At 30.1% G+C, this 12,374-nt stretch overlaps 2 non-coding genes and 1 pseudogene across 2 annotated transcripts in view; all 3 read right to left on the bottom strand.

Moving 5' to 3' along the window:
* LOC129251874 (large subunit ribosomal RNA) overlaps positions 1 to 2,024 on the bottom strand; it is a 3,987-nt gene extending 1,963 nt beyond the window's left edge. The window contains exon 1 of the ribosomal RNA XR_008583149.1: positions 1 to 2,024. This exon is cut by the window's left edge and continues 1,963 nt beyond it. This is a non-coding gene — a ribosomal RNA (large subunit ribosomal RNA).
* Positions 2,025 to 2,466: 442 nt separating this feature from the next.
* Positions 2,467 to 2,647, bottom strand: LOC129251877 (5.8S ribosomal RNA; annotated as a pseudogene).
* A 590-nt stretch (positions 2,648 to 3,237) lies between these two features.
* On the bottom strand, positions 3,238 to 5,228 carry LOC129251873 (small subunit ribosomal RNA). The gene has a single exon (XR_008583148.1). It is a non-coding gene; the product is annotated as a small subunit ribosomal RNA (ribosomal RNA).
* Positions 5,229 to 12,374: the final 7,146 nt, after the last annotated feature.

Here is a 12,374-nt window from a genome sequence, read left to right on the forward strand (position 1 = left end):
AAAGAAAACTCTTCCGATATCTCTCGACGGCTTCTTTATGGTCGTTCCTGTTGCCAGGATGAGCACAAGGCCCATTTTTAATAACAAACGGATACTCAACAGGTTACGGAATTGGAACCGTATTCCCTTTCGTTCAAAATAATTCAAGTATTTTAATTATTTTTAAATATATTTTTATTAATATTTTTTTTTTATTAAAAACTTGAAAATTTTCGGCTTTCGCCTTGAACTTAGGACCGACTAACTCGTGATCAACCACTGTTCACACGAAACCCTTCTCCACTTCAGTCCTCCAAGGTCTCATTCGATTATTTGCTACTACCACCAAGATCTGTACCAATAGCGGCTCCATGCAGGCTTACGCCAAACACTTCTAAGCACACTATTGTACCCTCCTACTCACTAAAGTTTCAAAATTTATAAATCAATCGAAATTGTTTTATAAATCATCTACTTTAGCGGTAATGTATAGGTATACAACTTAAGCGCCATCCATTTTAAGGGCTAGTTGCTTCGGCAGGTGAGTTGTTACACACTCCTTAGCGGATTACGACTTCCATGTCCACCGTCCTGCTGTTTTAAGCAACCAACGCCTTTCATGGTATCTGCATGAGTTGTTAATTTAGGCACCGTAACATTACGTTTGGTTCATCCCACAGCGCCAGTTCTGCTTACCAAAAGTGGCCCACTGGGCACATTATATCATAACCTCAACCTTCATATCAAGAAAGGTGAGGTTCTTACCCATTTAAAGTTTGAGAATAGGTTAAAATCGTTTCGACCCTAAGGCCTCTAATCATTCGCTTTACCAGATAAGATTATTTTATATAATTTTTAAATGCACCAGCTATCCTGAGGGAAACTTCGGAGGGAACCAGCTACTAGATGGTTCGATTGGTCTTTCGCCCCTATACTCAATTCTGACAATCGATTTGCACGTCAGAACTGTTTCGGTCTTCCATCAGGGTTTCCCCTGACTTCAACCTGATCAAGTATAGTTCACCATCTTTCGGGTCACAGCATATATGCTCAAGGTACGCTCCAGTTAGAGGTATAAATAATAATAAATTATCATTATACATAACTATATGGAACGCCCCGGGATTGAATTAATTGACTATTTATTAAAAAATAGACTAAAAATTAATCCCATTATATTTAAGTTAAGTTAATTATGCCATTAAGTTTAATATAACTCAATGACTTGCACATATGTTAGACTCCTTGGTCCGTGTTTCAAGACGGGTCCCGAAGGTATCCTGAATCTTTCGCATTGTTAATCATATAAATGCATACAAATAAATATTAATATCATAGATATTAAATTTTTTGTAAAATTCAAAAAATGAATTTTAGCATTATATATAATAAAATCTATCAACACTTTATCAAATCATTAGTATTTATTTTATGTTAATATGCTTAAAAAGCAAATTAATTTAAATAAACTTAATATCACCAATGATCTTTTGATAAATACTTTATTATGTTAATAGATTACAATGTCCTTATATGAAAAAAATGCACATTATTTTTTTAATTATTTAATGATGAATTTTTCATAATGGATATTCAGGTTCATCGGGCTTAACCTCTAAGCAGTTTCACGTACTATTTAACTCTCTATTCAGAGTTCTTTTCAACTTTCCCTCACGGTACTTGTTTACTATCGGTCTCATGGTTATATTTAGTTTTAGATGGAGTTTACCACCCACTTAGTGCTGCACTATCAAGCAACACGACTCTTTGGAAATATCTTTCTAGTAATCATTAACGTTATACGGGCCTGGCACCCTCTATGGGTAAATGGCCTCATTTAAGAAGGACTTAAATCGTTAATTTCTCATACTAGATATTAAGATATTCCATACACTGCATCTCACATTTGACATATAGACAAAGTGACTTAGTGCTGAACTATTTTCTTTTCGCTCGCCGCTACTAAGAAAATCCTTGTTAGTTTCTTTTCCTCCCCTCATTAATATGCTTAAATTCAGGGGGTAATCCCATATGAGTTGAGGTTGTTTTAATATTCTTTTTTTATCTTCTCACAATTTAATAAAAAAATTATATCATCTTTTCATCTCTATTTTTCTTTTCTCCTTTTATATATTGTAAATATATAAAAATAATAATAATGTAAAATGAGGCAATCCTAGAATAAAAAATTTAATTTTTATGCTAGACATTCCTCCTTTTAATTACATATATAAATTATTATTTTATATATATATATAAATAATATGAAAATTTTTTGTAAAGAATACTTAGATTCAATATTTTCATCATTTCATTTTATTTGAGAGGATTTTTTTTTTAAAGAATATATAATAAATAAAATTCATTATATATCTTTATTTTTTTTGCTATTAATATTATGAATTATTTAAAATCCAATAATATACACATTTGCTTAAATTCAATTATTTTTATAAAAGAATAAGCAACTTATTTAGCATAGTCTTACAACCCTCAACCATATGTAGTCCAAGCAGTACTTTAAAATTGAATTTAATGTACATAACAGCATGGACTGCGATATGCGTTCAAAATGTCGATGTTCATGTGTCCTGCAGTTCACACGATGACGCACAGTTTGCTGCGTTCTTCATCGACCCATGAGCCAAGTGATCCACCGCTTAGAGTATTTTTTTATTTATTTTTATTTATAACAAATGTCAATTTTTTTTTGCATATATTAATTGAAAGAGTAAAATTAAATAATATTAATAATATATAAATTGATTTTCTTTCAATAATATATATCAAATATATTTAACTCTAAACATTTTTATTAAGTTGCGAATGTCTTAGTTCAACAATAATACAGTGGTGGTATTTATTATGATTCAATTATTTTGTATTTTTTTAATCATTTTATGTATATATAATAATATAATAAATATATACCACTTTTGTTATTGTGAACAAATTAACTTATCATTCAATCAAATGAATAATAAGTACAACTTTTTATTTTCATGTTTAAAGGTTTTTAAAAGAAAAAAATAAGAAAAAACATTACAAAATGTACCATCATATATTATATTTAATATGATATAATTGATGGATCACAAATTGAATGAAAAAGAATAAAAAGAATTATGGATTCAAAATAATTATATAAATTTTTTTTTTTTTTCTTTTTTTTTTTTTTTTTTTTTTCTTTTTGTTCGTTTGTTTGCTTGTCTGTTTGTTTGTTTGTTTGTTTGTTTTTCTTACGGATATGGAACACAATAATGATCCTTCCGCAGGTTCACCTACGGAAACCTTGTTACGACTTTTACTTCCTCTAAATAATCAAGTTCGGTCAACTTTTGCGAAACAACCGTGACACACGAGGCGTCACAGTGATCACGTCCGGAGACCTCACTAAATAATTCAATCGGTAGTAGCGACGGGCGGTATGTACAAAGGGCAGGGACTTAATCAATGCGAGTTAATAACTCGCACTTACTGGGAATTCCAAGTTCATGTGAACAGTTTCAGTTCACAATCCCAAGCATGAAAGTGGTTCAGCGGTTTACCCGGACCTCTCGGTCTAGGAAATACACGTTGATACTTTCATTGTAGCGCGCGTGCAGCCCAGGACATCTAAGGGCATCACAGACCTGTTATTGCTCAATCTCGTTACTGCTAGACGCAATTTGTCCATTTAAGAAGCTAGTGTCCTTATAATGGGACAAACCAACAGGTACGACTCCACTTATATAAACACATTCAAACACTTGTACATTCAAGATGTACGCATGAAAGAAGGCTATATAAGTTTCAACATCATAATCCTGAAAGCATCTATTTAATATATTTGAGTCTCGTTCGTTATCGGAATTAACCAGACAAATCACTCCACGAACTAAGAACGGCCATGCACCACCACCCATAGATTCGAGAAAGAGCTATCAATCTGTCTTACACGCTTATGTTCGGACCTGGTAAGTTTTCCCGTGTTGAGTCAAATTAAGCCGCAGGCTCCACTCCTGGTGGTGCCCTTCCGTCAATTCCTTTAAGTTTCAGCTTTGCAACCATACTTCCCCCGGAGCCCAAAAGCTTTGGTTTCCCGGGAAGCGACTGAGAGAGCCATAGTAGTAGCTACACCCAATTGCTAGCTGGCATCGTTTATGGTTAGAACTAGGGCGGTATCTGATCGCCTTCGAACCTCTAACTTTCGTTCTTGATTAATGAAAACATCTTTGGCAAATGCTTTCGCTTAAGTTAGTCTTACGACGGTCCAAGAATTTCACCTCTCGCGTCGTAATACTAATGCCCCCAAACTGCTTCTATTAATCATTACCTCTTGATCTAAAAACCAATGAAAGTAGAACAGAGGTCTTATTTCATTATTCCATGCACAAAATATTCAGGCATTTGGAGCCTGCTTTAAGCACTCTAATTTGTTCAAAGTAATTGTACCGGCCCACAACAACACTCGATGAAGAGCACTGAAGTAGGTTTAAATAGGAGGAATATATAAAAAATACATTGTATTAATTATATATAAGAACTCCACCGGTAATACGCTTACATACATAAGGTAATGTACATACCACAATATATAGTTGTACTACCCGTATGAAGCACAAATTCAACTACGAACGTTTTAACCGCAACAACTTTAATATACGCTATTGGAGCTGGAATTACCGCGGCTGCTGGCACCAGACTTGCCCTCCAATAGGTCCTTGTTAAAGGATTTAAAGTGTACTCATTCCAATTACAGGGCCTCGGATATGAGTCCTGTATTGTTATTTTTCGTCACTACCTCCCCGAACTGGGAGTGGGTAATTTACGCGCCTGCTGCCTTCCTTAGATGTGGTAGCCGTTTCTCAGGCTCCCTCTCCGGAATCGAACCCTGATTCCCCGTTACCCGTTGCAACCATGGTAGTCCTAGATACTACCATCAAAAGTTGATAGGGCAGACATTTGAAAGATCTGTCGTCGGTACGGGACCATACGATCTGCAAGTTATCTAGAGTTCAACCAATTTAACGATCAAATGATCGCTTGGTTTTAGTCTAATAAAAGCACACGTTCCATAAGGTCCGTGTTTATATTGCATGTATTAGCTCTAGAATTACCACAGTTATCCAAGTAACTGTTAACGATCTATGGAACCATAACTGATATAATGAGCCTTTTGCGGTTTCACTTTTAATTTGTTTGTACTTAGACATGCATGGCTTAATCTTTGAGACAAGCATATAACTACTGGCAGGATCAACCAGAATAATATTTGTATTTATATATTTTTCTTTGTTTTTCATATTTGAAAATTTCATAAATTACGGTGTATATAAAAAGTAAAGGGGCGACCCCCCTTTAGCTTTTCTTATCAAAATTCAAAAACCGTTTTTTATGAAAAAGAATTTTCGTTCTCTATATTATATATTTTATATAAAAATATAAGAACGATATTTCTTCTTAATATTTGCCAATTTTCAAATAATTTATCATTCTTAATAACATTTTACTTTTTTTTCAAATGCATTTTTAATGTAATAATTTCATATATTACATAATTTTTCTCTTTGAATTGAAATTAATAATTTCATAATTCTATTTTTTAATCATAAATATATATGATTGAAAAAATTTTCTCCTCTTTTCCTTTGTTTAAAATTTAATTTTTCTTATAAATTTTTGTTTTTCTTATTTTTTTCTCTTCATCATCTGTTTAATTTCCTGTATTTATACAAGAAACAAACAGTTGAGGATAATTTCTATGTAATGCTAGTATAGAATATAAAATTTTGAATTCAAAAATTTATTTCTATTTAAACTAACTATAGAAAACCAGGAATAAAATACAATAACACCAATATGCCATAACATGTTAGTATAGAATATAGATTCTTCATATATGTATATATATTCGAAAATTTTTTCTATTTAAACTAACGTATGGAAAACCAGGAATAAAATCATAATATTACCAGTTTAATATGGCTCAAATTCGAGTTTCATATAGTTATGATTCGATTTATATGCTTCAATATCATTGGTTAGTTAACTTTTGATATTTTCATATTATATCACATGCCTTCACCGTGAGTGTTTTTTGCCATGCACACCTCACATTGTCAAAAATGTATGGGAAAAATTCATTTCAATACATTTCAGTTTGATTTGAAATGTCTTTATTATATATTTTAGTGCCAATATGCCAAGGTTATATTCCATAACTCTCTATTTAAACTAACGTATGGAAAACCAGGCATAAAATCACAATATTACCAGTTTAATATGGCTCAAATTCGAGTTTCATATAGTTATGATTCGATTTATATGCTTCAATATCATTGGTTAGTTAACTTTTGATATTTTCATATTATATCACATGCCTTCACCGTGAGTGTTTTTTGCCATGCACACCTCACATTGTCAAAAATGTATGGGAAAAATTCATTTCAATACATTTCAGTTTGATTTGAAATGTCTTTATTATATATTTTAATGGCAATATGCCAAGGTTATATTCCATAAAATGTTAGTATAGAATATAGATTCTTCATATATGTATATATATTCGAGAATTTTTTTCTATTTAAACTAACGTATGGAAAACCAGGCATAAAATCACAATATTACCAGTTTAATATGGCTCAAATTCGAGTTTCATATAGTTATGATTCGATTTATATGTTTCAATATCATTGGTTAGTTAACTTTTGATATTTTCATATTATATCACATGCCTTCACCGTGAGTGTTTTTTGCCATGCACACCTCACATTGTCAAAAATGTATGGGAAAAATTCATTTCAATACATTTCAGTTTGATTTGAAATGTCTTTATTATATATTTTAGTGCCAATATGCCAAGGTTATATTCCATAACATGTTAGTATTAGAATATAGATTCTTCATATATGTATATATATTCGAAAATTTTTTCTATTTAAACTAACGTATGGAAAACCAGGCATAAAATCACAATATTACCAGTTTAATATGGCTTAAATTCGAGTTTCATATAGTTATGATTCGATTTATATGCTTCAATATCATTGGTTAGTTAACTTTTGATATTTTCATATTATTTCACATGCCTTCACCGTGAGTGTTTTTTGCCATGCACACCTCACATTGTCAAAAATGTATGGGAAAAATTCATTTCAATACATTTCAGTTTGATTTGAAATGTCTTTATTATATATTTTAGTGCCAATATGCCAAGGTTATATTCCATAACATGTTAGTATTAGAATATAGATTCTTCATATATGTATATATATTCGAAAATTTTTTCTATTTAAACTAACGTATGGAAAACCAGGCATAAAATCACAATATTACCAGTTTAATATGGCTTAAATTCGAGTTTCATATAGTTATGATTCGATTTATATGCTTCAATATCATTGGTTAGTTAACTTTTGATATTTTCATATTATTTCACATGCCTTCACCGTGAGTGTTTTTTGCCATGCACACCTCACATTGTCAAAAATGTATGGGAAAAATTCATTTCAATACATTTCAGTTTGATTTGAAATGTCTTTATTATATATTTTAGTGCCAATATGCCAAGGTTATATTCCATAACATGTTAGTATTAGAATATAGATTCTTCATATATGTATATATATTCGAAAATTTTTTCTATTTAAACTAACGTATGGAAAACCAGGCATAAAATCACAATATTACCAGTTTAATATGGCTTAAATTCGAGTTTCATATAGTTATGATTCGATTTATATGCTTCAATATCATTGGTTAGTTAACTTTTGATATTTTCATATTATTTCACATGCCTTCACCGTGAGTGTTTTTTGCCATGCACACCTCACATTGTCAAAAATGTATGGGAAAAATTCATTTCAATACATTTCAGTTTGATTTGAAATGTCTTTATTATATATTTTAGTGCCAATATGCCAAGGTTATATTCCATAACTCTCTATTTAAACTAACGTATGGAAAACCAGGCATAAAATCACAATATTACCAGTTTAATATGGCTCAAATTCGAGTTTCATATAGTTATGATTCGATTTATATGCTTCAATATCATTGGTTAGTTAACTTTTGATATTTTCATATTATATCACATGCCTTCACCGTGAGTGTTTTTTGCCATGCACACCTCACATTGTCAAAAATGTATGGGAAAAATTCATTTCAATACATTTCAGTTTGATTTGAAATGTCTTTATTATATATTTTAATGGCAATATGCCAAGGTTATATTCCATAAAATGTTAGTATAGAATATAGATTCTTCATATATGTATATATATTCGAGAATTTTTTTCTATTTAAACTAACGTATGGAAAACCAGGCATAAAATCACAATATTACCAGTTTAATATGGCTCAAATTCGAGTTTCATATAGTTATGATTCGATTTATATGTTTCAATATCATTGGTTAGTTAACTTTTGATATTTTCATATTATATCACATGCCTTCACCGTGAGTGTTTTTTGCCATGCACACCTCACATTGTCAAAAATGTATGGGAAAAATTCATTTCAATACATTTCAGTTTGATTTGAAATGTCTTTATTATATATTTTAGTGCCAATATGCCAAGGTTATATTCCATAACATGTTAGTATTAGAATATAGATTCTTCATATATGTATATATATTCGAAAATTTTTTCTATTTAAACTAACGTATGGAAAACCAGGCATAAAATCACAATATTACCAGTTTAATATGGCTTAAATTCGAGTTTCATATAGTTATGATTCGATTTATATGCTTCAATATCATTGGTTAGTTAACTTTTGATATTTTCATATTATTTCACATGCCTTCACCGTGAGTGTTTTTTGCCATGCACACCTCACATTGTCAAAAATGTATGGGAAAAATTCATTTCAATACATTTCAGTTTGATTTGAAATGTCTTTATTATATATTTTAGTGCCAATATGCCAAGGTTATATTCCATAACATGTTAGTATTAGAATATAGATTCTTCATATATGTATATATATTCGAAAATTTTTTCTATTTAAACTAACGTATGGAAAACCAGGCATAAAATCACAATATTACCAGTTTAATATGGCTTAAATTCGAGTTTCATATAGTTATGATTCGATTTATATGCTTCAATATCATTGGTTAGTTAACTTTTGATATTTTCATATTATTTCACATGCCTTCACCGTGAGTGTTTTTTGCCATGCACACCTCACATTGTCAAAAATGTATGGGAAAAATTCATTTCAATACATTTCAGTTTGATTTGAAATGTCTTTATTATATATTTTAGTGCCAATATGCCAAGGTTATATTCCATAACATGTTAGTATTAGAATATAGATTCTTCATATATGTATATATATTCGAAAATTTTTTCTATTTAAACTAACGTATGGAAAACCAGGCATAAAATCACAATATTACCAGTTTAATATGGCTTAAATTCGAGTTTCATATAGTTATGATTCGATTTATATGCTTCAATATCATTGGTTAGTTAACTTTTGATATTTTCATATTATATCACATGCCTTCACCGTGAGTGTTTTTTGCCATGCACACCTCACATTGTCAAAAATGTATGGGAAAAATTCATTTCAATACATTTCAGTTTGATTTGAAATGTCTTTATTATATATTTTAGTGCCAATATGCCAAGGTTATATTCCATAACTCTCTATTTAAACTAACGTATGGAAAACCAGGCATAAAATCACAATATTACCAGTTTAATATGGCTTAAATTCGAGTTTCATATAGTTATGCTTCGATTTATATGCTTCAATATCATTGGTTAGTTAACTTTTGATATTTTCATATTATTTCACATGCCTTCACCGTGAGTGTTTTTTGCCATGCACACCTCACATTGTCAAAAATGTATGGGAAAAATTCATTTCAATACATTTCAGTTTGATTTGAAATGTCTTTATTATATATTTTAGTGCCAATATGCCAAGGTTATATTCCATAACTCTCTATTTAAACTAACGTATGGAAAACCAGGCATAAAATCACAATATTACCAGTTTAATATGGCTCAAATTCGAGTTTCATATAGTTATGATTCGATTTATATGCTTCAATATCATTGGTTAGTTAACTTTTGATATTTTCATATTATATCACATGCCTTCACCGTGAGTGTTTTTTGCCATGCACACCTCACATTGTCAAAAATGTATGGGAAAAATTCATTTCAATACATTTCAGTTTGATTTGAAATGTCTTTATTATATATTTTAGTGCCAATATGCCAAGGTTATATTCCATAACTCTCTATTTAAACTAACGTATGGAAAACCAGGAATAAAATCACAATATTACCAGTTTAATATGGCTCAAATTCGAGTTTCATATAGTTATGATTCGATTTATATGCTTCAATATCATTGGTTAGTTAACTTTTGATATTTTCATATTATATCACATGCCTTCACCGTGAGTGTTTTTTGCCATGCACACCTCACATTGTCAAAAATGTATGGGAAAAATTCATTTCAATACATTTCAGTTTGATTTGAAATGTCTTTATTATATATTTTAGTGCCAATATGCCAAGGTTATATTCCATAACTCTCTATTTAAACTAACGTATGGAAAACCAGGCATAAAATCACAATATTACCAGTTTAATATGGCTCAAATTCGAGTTTCATATAGTTATGATTCGATTTATATGCTTCAATATCATTGGTTAGTTAACTTTTGATATTTTCATATTATATCACATGCCTTCACCGTGAGTGTTTTTTGCCATGCACACCTCACATTGTCAAAAATGTATGGGAAAAATTCATTTCAATACATTTCAGTTTGATTTGAAATGTCTTTATTATATATTTTAGTGCCAATATGCCAAGGTTATATTCCATAACTTTCTATTTAAACTAACGTATGGAAAACCAGGCATAAAATCACAATATTACCAGTTTAATATGGCTTAAATTCGAGTTTCATATAGTTATGATTCGATTTATATGCTTCAATATCATTGGTTAGTTAACTTTTGATATTTTCATATTATATCACATGCCTTCACCGTGAGTGTTTTTTGCCATGCACACCTCACATTGTCAAAAATGTATGGGAAAAATTCATTTCAATACATTTCAGTTTGATTTGAAATGTCTTTATTATATATTTTAGTGCCAATATGCCAAGGTTATATTCCATAACTTTCTATTTAAACTAACGTATGGAAAACCAGGCATAAAATCACAATATTACCAGTTTAATATGGCTTAAATTCGAGTTTCATATAGTTATGATTCGATTTATATGTTTCAATATCATTGGTTAGTTAACTTTTGATATTTTCATATCATTTCACATGCCTTCACCGTGGTGTTTTTTGCCATGCACACCTCACATTGTCAAAAATGTATGGGGAAAATTCATTTCAATACATTTCAGTTTGATTTGAAATGTCTTTATTATATATTTTAGTGCCAATATGCCAAGGTTATATTCCATAACATGTTAGTATAGCTAATATGAATTCTTCATATATGTATATATATTCGAAAATTTTTTCTATTTAAACTAACGTATGGAAAAAACCAGGCATAAAATCACAATATTACCAGTTTAATATGGCTTAAATTCGAGTTTCATATAGTTATGATTCGATTTATATGCTTCAATATCGTTGGTTAGTTAACTTTTGATATTTTCATATTATTTCACATGCCTTCATCGTGAGCGTTTTTTGCCATGCACACCGCACATTGTGAAAAATGTATGGGAAAAACTCAATTCAATGCATTTCAATTTAGTTTGATATAATTCAATTCCATTTTATATATGTTAATATCATCGGTTAACCAATATATATATTAAAATTAATAAATTATATATATGAAAATATATGTTAAATAAATATTTTTCTATAATTTTTATTTGCTTTTCTTAATTTAACATAACATTTATATTAATAGTTTGATTATAAGAGATTTCATATATATATAAATATATACACGTTATATTAATTAAATAATATGTGGTGTATATATAATATATATATATATATATTAATATATATCGAATCATCAAGCAAAGGATAAGCTTCAGTGGATCGCAGTATGGCAGCTGCTCTACCACTTACAACACCTTGCCCGTTACCAAAGTCGTTTACAATTGATTCTAGGCATTGTCATTGTATTAAATAATGTTTTAATAAGTAACTAGCGCGACATACAGGTGATATTTAATCCTCCCGCATTTGCTATGTTACAAATAACATTGGCATCACATATATCCATTGTCGTTTATAAATAAAATTTATAAACTTTAAATGGTTTAGAGAAGCCATACAATGCAATTGCCCCATATTTATCATTGCAGTCCAGCACGGATACGACCTTAGAGGCGTTCAGGCATAATCCAACGGACGTAGCATCATACCACTGTTCGCTCGAACAAGTATTGT

Source organism: Anastrepha obliqua, unplaced genomic scaffold (genome assembly GCF_027943255.1).
Source record: "Anastrepha obliqua isolate idAnaObli1 unplaced genomic scaffold, idAnaObli1_1.0 ptg000099l, whole genome shotgun sequence".
NCBI lineage: Eukaryota > Metazoa > Arthropoda > Insecta > Diptera > Tephritidae > Anastrepha > Anastrepha obliqua.